Source organism: Oryzias melastigma, linkage group LG11, assembly GCF_002922805.2.
Source record: "Oryzias melastigma strain HK-1 linkage group LG11, ASM292280v2, whole genome shotgun sequence".
In the NCBI taxonomy this organism is placed as follows: Eukaryota; Metazoa; Chordata; class Actinopteri; order Beloniformes; family Adrianichthyidae; genus Oryzias; species Oryzias melastigma.
The window spans coordinates 20,423,431-20,432,484 of NC_050522.1; the positions used below are offsets into that span (position 1 = coordinate 20,423,431).

Below are 9,054 nucleotides of genomic sequence, written 5' to 3' on the forward strand. Positions count from 1 at the left end.
AGTTTAATCCTTTTAATGAGCTACATAACATGTTTAGATCTGAGATTTCTGAAAGTTGAAATAGACGTGACCACAGAGTAAACCCACAGTGTTGCTCACAGCGGTCCAAGGAGCACTGAGTGAGTTTCTGTGCTCAGATACAAAAAATTAGAGGGAACATTGTTGGGCAACAGTGCTAACCGGCTGTACAACACCCTGCAGGAGCAGCACTCAGACTCCTGAATGCAGAAAGCGGTCCACTACCTTGGCGTCTGTGAGCGGTTCCTGGCCTTGGGCAGCGTGAGGGGGCAGTTTCCACCACCTCCACCTCTGCCTTCACCCATCTGGCTGTTGACTTTGTATGGCTACGACGTCCTGACGCTGCTGGGCGAGTACAAGGCCAGGATCATGACCACCTTCGGGTCCATCCTGAAGATGGACTCCACCACGAAGGTTTGGGAGTGTTTTCTATTGTGGATTCTGACACAGCAGTCTTAGTCTGTTCTTAGGAAACATCTCCATTTAAAAAAAACATCCGTCTTCAGGTGTTGAAGAAGCTCGCAGGAGCCGCCTCTGACTCGGCAGCCTTGGCCACCAACGTTGGCAACGAGCAAGGTCAGGTCCTCATGAGCGTCCTTACCTGCTCTGAGGGTTCTGAGGGCCTGTCCAGGATGGCGACCGGGCTCGTGAGGCGGTATCAACTCGCCAAGGTTCCCCCCCCCCAGCTCATCTACGTGGACCGGGACTGCAGCAGTCAAGACGGCGTGTCCAAGACAGCTGCCTTGTTTTTTGTACAAACTCAAATTTGTGATGTTGATGTTATTACTGCCGACATGTCAGACACAGTTCTGTCCTAATGGTCTGTTGGTGTTAATCTTTTAGGAGTGGGAGCGACTGGTGGTTCGACTGGACATCTGGCACCTGATGCAACGCTTTGCATCAGGTGTCACCACTGAGAGCCACCAGCTCTATCCCACCTTCATGAGGCAGCTGTCTCACTGTATCTTCGAGGTGGACTCCGGAGATGCTCGTCGTCTCACTCAGGCCAAGAGGTCCGAGCTGGAGGGGAAGCACGGGATGGTCGGCCTGACGGACACAGACGTTATCCAGAGGGTGTCCAAGGAGGAGTGGCGGCTCCACTGTCGTCGCTGGACACGTGGAGCGGAGGAGACGGCGCTCCTCATCCAAGACCTTCTGGACACCTTCAACGGCCCGGGAGGACGCGACACCCTGGACATCCCGTTGCTGGACGCTCTCCGCATCCAGGACATCTGGAGCACCCAGAGGCAGCACCTCAGCTGCATCCAGGACTGGCCGGGGGTGCAGCTCTACACCTAGACTGGCAGGCTGACTAAAGGCGGGGTCGGCCATCCAGTTTATCGCTGCGCGAGAGGCTCCACATCTCTGGAGTCCTTCCACCTCCAGCTGTTCCGTTTGACTTATATGCAGTTTCCCGGCTGTAAACCTAACTTCCGATGTTAACGCGGTTTCCTCAAGGACGTCTGCGAGACCCAGATATTTCCAGGCGTTCCTGATCGATGGGCTGGTAAGATGGAGCGAGGACTGCACAGCAGCTGCTGCACCTCCACCTGCTGCTCAGGATCATCTGCGACCTGTGCACTCCTACAGTGGCCACCTCAAGCACGCCCTTAACCAGAAGAGCCAGAGGGTGCTTGGTCATCATCTGCTTAAGGATTTCACTAAACCTGCTGCGTACACAGGTGAACAGTCACAACTGAGGCCAGAGGTGTAGATCTGACTTCATATCGATCAACCAAAATGACTTGAGCTCTCCTTCTTCCCTGCAGGGGAACTCATTGGGGTGGAGTACCTGTTCCAGCAGACAGGTAGCGTGCTTGAGGGTGTCAGCGGGGACCCTGACGCTCCAGATGAGGCTGCTGCTGTCATCGCTCTTCAGGATAAGGGTATAGAGGAGAATGAAGACCCCACCATCTCCGGGCCGGTCCTCCTCTCCTCTGACGCAGCAGCCCGGTCAGGTGACCCAGCTGACACAGACAGGTCTGAGCCATCCGGTCTGTCCCCCACCCCCCCCGAATAGGATGTCCGTCCCGGTACCTCTCAGACTCCCGATCAGCATCTCTCCTCAGACTCTGAGGTAAAAGCTGCAACACCATTCCTGTATCAAACTATCTGAAAACGTGTTTTGTTATAAGATTTTCTTTGGTTTGCGTTTGCCGAGTGTCCTGCTTCTGTTCCAGGAAGAGTTCCAGGGTCTTGATGGTCAGCCAGGATATCAACACTTCCTGAGGCTGGCCAAGGCCCTGGTGGAGATCAGGAGTCTGCCTGCAATCTCCAACAGCAGGGTAGACCGAATTGTTGCGCTCTGGGAACGCCTCCCAGAGTCTGACAAGCAGCGGGTCGTCTACCCTGCCAGGCACCGGGACAGACAGCCCAAAGGGCGTTTCAAGGCCGCGAATTGGAAGAGCACTTCCTGTCCGGGGAAGGAGTCTCTCCAACGGCAAGTTTGCTTTCTAAACGTTTTTTTCCTGCTTAAAAATCTGCTTCATTTTCTTATTTTCTTCCACATAACTCCAGCTGCCTTTTGGGGTTGAACGCCAGCCCTGCAAACTGGCCTGACGCCAGCCACCTGGTGGAGGCCATTTGCAGCCAGCTTTGCCAGCTTCACCCCTCAGCCACGAGAAACAGGGGGGTTCTGAAGACCCGTTGGTCCCTGGTCTTGGGGGACTACGTGTCCATCAGGGAGGCGGTTCTCGGGAGCCCCAGGCTGATGACTCAGACCGGTCTTCAGTAGTTTCAGCTGAACCAGAGGACCCTGTCACAGTGGTAAGAGCTTGAACTTCTGCAGTCTGATGTCGTACCTGTTCAAACAATCCCAGCATGGTGGTACCAACATTTTTTTTGTATGTGTGTGTGTGTCTTCAGGTTCTCCAGCAGGCAGAAAAAGTGGGAGAGGGCTGTGCTGGAGAAGGAAGTGGGACTCCTTCCTTCTGCTCCAGTGGTCTCCCTGCAGCCTCTCCCTGCAGCTAAAGGGCTGTCCTTGGTTCAGGTGGGACAGGGACAGCCCTTCGACTACGGGACGCCAGAGAAGAAGCTCTCTCTCCCATTATTGAGACCTGCCACTCAAACTCAGCCACTCCAGCTGGGCAGTGAGGCTACAGCACCAGCTCCAGCACCACCACCACCTGTACCTCCTCCACCACTGCCTCCATCTCCTCCTGGTGAGCGTGTGCCCAGGACGACTGCCTTCAGGAGAAGGAAAGCAGCAGAAGCAACAGCTGCTGCACCAGAGGACCCTCCAGCAGGGACAAAAGTCCACTGGTATATTATGCAGTACACCTGCACAAAGTGTGGCCAGCCAAAAAGGCTGGACACTGGCCACACCAGGATTTTCGGTGTGTCATACTGTGCAGCTGTCGGCAGAAAAGTGGGCAGGAATGGACAGAGGAATTGAGGAAAAATCAGAAGAAATAAAGACCACACAACGCCAGCCGCCTGGTGGAGGCCATTTTCAGCCAGCTCTGCCGGCTTCAACCCTCAGCCACAAGAACCAGGGGGAGGGTTCTGAAGACCCGTTGTTAACTGGTCTTGGGGGACTACGTGACCATCAGGGAGGCGGTCCTCATGAGCCCCAGGCTGATGACTCAGACCAGTCTTCAGTAGTTTCAGCTGAATCAGAGGACCCTGTCACAGTGGTGAGAGCCTGAACTTCTGAAGTCTGATGTCGCACCTGTTCAAACAATCCCAGCATGATGGTACCAACATTTTTTTTTGTATGTGTGCGTCTTCAGGTTCTCCAGCAGGCAGAAAACGTGGGAGAGGGCTGTGCTGGAGCAGGTAGTGGGACTCCTTCTTGCTGCTCCAGCTGTCTCCCTGCAGCCTCTCCCTGCAGCTAAAGGGCTGTCCTTGGTTCAGGTGGGACAGCCCTTCGACTACGGGACGCCAGAGGAGAAGCTCTCTCTCATATAATTGAGACCTGCCACTCAAACTCAGCCACTCCAGCTGGGCAGTGAGGCTACAGCACCAGCTCCAGCACCACCACTGCCTCCTCCTGGTAAGCGTGTGCCCAGGATGACTGCCTTCAGGAGAAGGAAAGCAGCAGAAGCAGCAGCTGCTGCACCAGAGGGCCCTCCTGCAGGGACAAAAGTCCGCCGGCAGACTGTGCAGTACACCTGCACGAAGTGTGGCCAGCCAAAAAGGCTGGACACTGGCCACACCAGGATTGACGGTGTTTCGTACTGTGCAGCTGTCGGCGGGAAAACTGTGCAGGAGTGGACAGAGGAAATGAAAAAATAAATAAATAAATAACTCTTTTATGAACATTTTTTTATTATTTTGTTCAAAATAAAATATTTTCTTGAAAAGATTGTGTTCTTGTTTTAAATTTGCCCTGATTTGAGTAGAAATGAGTTACTATGAATTAACTGAAGCATTCTAAAGAACTAGATGTGAAGAAGCACTCAACAGAACTCACTCTAACTTTATAAAGTAATTAAAATTAAGACTTTGCCATAAGTCCAAACATATAAGCTGTACGTTACAAGCTTAAACACACTTGGATGTTTCTGAAGCAAAGACAGGAAAACAGCAGTGATGAAAACAAGGAAAACAGCAAAAAGGGTCTACATGATGACTGGCAGCTCCTCTAAAGCTTGTGTTATCCTAGGTATGTTTACATTAGAAAGGGTTCATCTGGTAGGCTAGACTGTTGTTTCCAGGGTTAATCATCTTTTGTGGTGTCCGTGGCAGATATAAAATCCATTTCACCTTTGTCGTCATGAGAGGGATCACACATCAATGTAAAAGTGAGGTCATATGGACTCAATAAGAGAGCATGAGGGTTCAAAAAGGTTCAGGTTATGGATTAATTCTGTAAAACAAGCACAACCCAACCCAAAATGTTTAGACAGGGTCCACAGTACTTTTGTTCACTGAAACCATTTCAGACACCTTTGTAAGTATTTTACAGATTTTTTTGTCATTTGACACAATCTGGAGTGTTTTGTTTTGATTGTCCGTGGTAGGGCTTGAACGCGCGATATACTGAGCGGCAGCCAGGGGCCCTCCTCTCTCCTCTTCGCGCCGAAACCCACCCACCCTCATCCTCCCACAGAGAAGAATGGCAAGCTTCAACTTCCATTAAAACAGCAAGGGAGAAGGATCAGAATCTGTGACCAAGGTTTGGGGTCATTAAAGTACCTGCCTTCAGCCGCCCCCCTAACAACTATACATTGGCCGTTCATGGTGAGCAAATGGGAGTGCAGATCCATCTCACTTCTTAGAGCTGAGCCCAGACAGGACCCGTGGGGATGATTTCGGCCAACAAGCCACAACCCCAGTTTAGCTCAAGGGTGGGGCCTCAATGACACCTATCAGTGCGATGTAGGGCTGCCACACACAATTATTGCAGTAATTGACTAATTTACAAATATTTTTCCGATTAGTTGACTAATCGGGTTGTGCGGGGACTGGATGTTAGACATCTTAATCATCATTAGTTTTAAACTTGACGTGTAAAAATAAAGATTATACTTTATTGAGCTTTTAATGAATCATGCAGCTTTTCTAATTTTTTTTTCCGGCATTAACACAAGACTTCAATAAAATGAGGCAATCTGAATCAACGACAAAAAACGAAATAAAAGCCTGCAATCATTTGTTTAAAGATTTAAAAAATTTTAAATAAAACATGTATAGAGTATTTCAAAAGGTTTTTTCAGATATAAACACCCACTTGCTCACTGAGGCCCATTTAGCCTACTCAGAACTTCCGGTGACATCACTACAGACCAGCTTAGCACTACTGTCTATGTGACAAAGAGAAGGGCAGACCCGGCATTAGAAAGTGCGCACCAAAGTTTTGAAATAAAAAGAAAAAAAAGAAGAAAAAAAAAACGCTTCAACTACCACATTAGTTGTCGACTATACACACACCCACACACATGTAACATTTTATATGTATATACCTATAAATACAGACTATATATATATACCCAATTGTGTATTCATTTTGGCAGTGTTGTCCTATGAAAAAGATATACATATATATCTGCAGAAATGTAAGGGCTTTACTCACTTTTGTGAGATACTGTGTGTGTGTGTGTGTATAAATATATATATATATACACATATATATATATGCACACACAAATTTATAAATACACATGAATGCTTAATATATGTATATATACACACACATGCATACATAATATATTAATAATTGTGCGCTGATCACTCCTGCACCTCACTCGAATTTGAACTGTTTTCATGTATTTCTGTTGTATGTCTAATCTTGTTTGGTTGTACTGGAACAAAATTTTGTTGTCAGTAAAAGCTGTGCATATGATAAATAATCTTGAATTATATATATCTACATACATACATACATATATATATATACACACATATACATATACACACACTCACACCGTAACAAAGAGGCGGGGGCGTTTGGATCCATATGCAGAGGGTTTAATAGCTAACACTAACAGGCAGGGACGAGGCAAGACATGGTCAAAAACAGGCAAAGGTCAAGTAACAGGAATCGAGCATAGAACAAACATTTGGACTGATTGCGGCTCTAAAGCAAGACCTCATCTGAAGCAGGGCTCAGTGACCGTCTAAATACTGTTTGTGGTGATGAGCTGATGGGGAACAGCTGAGAGAGCTTAGGAAGCGGGATATTGAGTATACATACACACACACCCACCCCCACACGTGTGTGTGTGTATGTATGTGTGTGTGTGTGTTATATATATATATATATATAACACACACACACAAATCTAGATACACATGTATGCATAATATATGCATATATACACATGTATACATAATATATTAATAATGAAGGTGCGCTGATCACTCGTGCACTTTAGTCAACTCTGAACTGTATTTGTGTATTTCTGTTGTATGTCTAATCTTGTTTGGTTGTACTGGAACAATTTTGTTAGTGAAAGCTTTGCATATGACAATAAAATAATCTTGAATTATATATATATATATATATATATATATCTACATACATACATACCCCCACACACACACCCACGCACGCACACATACTACACACTCACACACGCACTGTAACAAAGAGGCGGAGGCGTTTGGTTCCATATGCAGAGGGTTTCATAGCAAACACCAGAGATGTTCTGCTCAAGCAGATAGCTCGACTCTGTATGGAGTCTTTCAAAGCGGAAGTGTCGCTGGTGGAGTATCGACCACTCGCTTCAGATTGCTGATGATGTGACTTTCCAAATGAAGCATTATTTCGTCACTCGCGCATTTTCGACCACCCGCAGCAGTTTTGAATTCATTGCGGGGTTTTCAATCAGTCCGTTCACTCATCCTGGTTTGTGGCCTTAAGAGAGTCGTGATGAGTCAGTCTCTATAAACTGCTGCTCGTTTCACTCGCAGCAGAAGAAGAGACAGAGAAAGCCAAGCACACCCGTATTGGTATGGGTAAGCCGCTGCACATCCAGGGGACCCCAGAAAGGGAGGAAGAAGAAACAAATGTTGAAAAATACTTTAGTTTTTGGTTGAGAAGGCGAATTTAACCGGTGATCTAGCTTTATGTACTTATATCTAAATGTCTAACAATTAAAATGCATGAGTAGATATCATTAAGGTCTTGAGAATCAATATGTTGGCACAGTGGAGAGAGCTCCCACCTTCTAAAGTGAAGATACCTGGTTCAAGGCTTTCTTAGAGCAAAGTCATTTTTAATAATGATCATAAATGGTTAATATCCAAGTTTTAAGAAATAAAATAAATATTTGTTGCTGCATATTTCAGGCAGTTATGGTTATGTTCAGGACTGTGGTGTTGTGGATGGTGGTGGGATATTTGGATTGGCAACTTTTATTGTGATTGAAATATTTATTCTTTTACACATTTTAATTTATATTTTTGTTAGCTTGTATTTGTTTAAATGGAAAATATGTTAATACATTGTTGAAAATAGGATTGCAGTATTTGGTATTTATGATTTATCTTTTACATTTAATGTGAATATATAAATATTTATTCATATAAAACACAGAAAGAAAAAACAATTTTTAATATTAACAATTCATTTCGTGCATCATTTTATATTATTGTTGGTAAAAAAATTTATTAAAGCAACAACACGATTCAAGAGGTGACTTGGAATCTAAGGGTTGGCTGGTTTTATTGAGCCGAGCCAAAGGAGATGGTTTTCTCAGGAAAGCCAGAATTCCATTTAATAAAAGAGCAGAGGAGACCCTGCTGGTGTTGTTCCTATGGTTAGATTTCTTTATAAACAGGGTCAAATGTTTAGTCAGTTTGGTTGAACATTTCATTCAGAGATTGATTAACACACCTAACATTTTTTCACATGAATAAATGTATGCCAACATTCAGTAGATAGGCTTACATATTAGCAGTTCCACAATGATTTCACTGCTCTAATTTATGAAATGTGGTTTTGTAAAGATATCACTTGTTCTTTTTAAACCCATCTTCCAAACAGTATTAGCTTTACACATTTTAATCACAAGATGTTAATGTGACAAAATCTTGTTTTCATCATTTATGAAAGAAGCAGATTTTAAAAATAAAAGTTTGATTGCTACTTATGACTTAACATAATAATGACTCCCCCCCTTTCATATAGCTGCAATTTTGTTGTCCAGCCAACCGATGTCACTAGCTTTAAATGTGTCAAATGCTTTACAACCCTGAACCATTTCAATACAATTTGGTTCATTTTGATTCAGTTGTTCAGAAAGCTTTGGTTTCTCCATCTCTAGCTTCACAACCCTGAACCATTTCAATACAATTTGGTTCATTTTGGTTGGGTGGTTCATAAACCTTTGTTTTTCTTCAAGGCAAGACATGGTCAAAAACAGGCAGAAGTCAAGTAACAGGAAGCGAGCATAGAATAAACATTTGGCCTGATTGCAGAGCAAAAACAAGACCTCACACTGAGCAAAGCTCAGCGACTGTCTAAATACTGTTTGTGGTGATGAGCTGATGGGGAACAGCTGGGAGAGCCTGGGAAGAGGGAGCAGAGGCTTATGGGGTATACACCTATGTACACACACGTATACATATTATATATATATATATATATAT

The 9,054-nt window shown here is 45.3% G+C and overlaps 1 long non-coding RNA gene across 1 annotated transcript; it reads left to right on the forward strand.

The window, feature by feature from the left end:
- Positions 1-1,580: 1,580 nt before the first annotated feature.
- Positions 1,581-3,695, forward strand: LOC118599303. The gene is made up of 3 exons (XR_004948605.1): positions 1,581-2,095; positions 2,199-2,784; positions 2,884-3,695. It is a non-coding gene; the product is annotated as an uncharacterized LOC118599303 (long non-coding RNA).
- Positions 3,696-9,054: the final 5,359 nt, after the last annotated feature.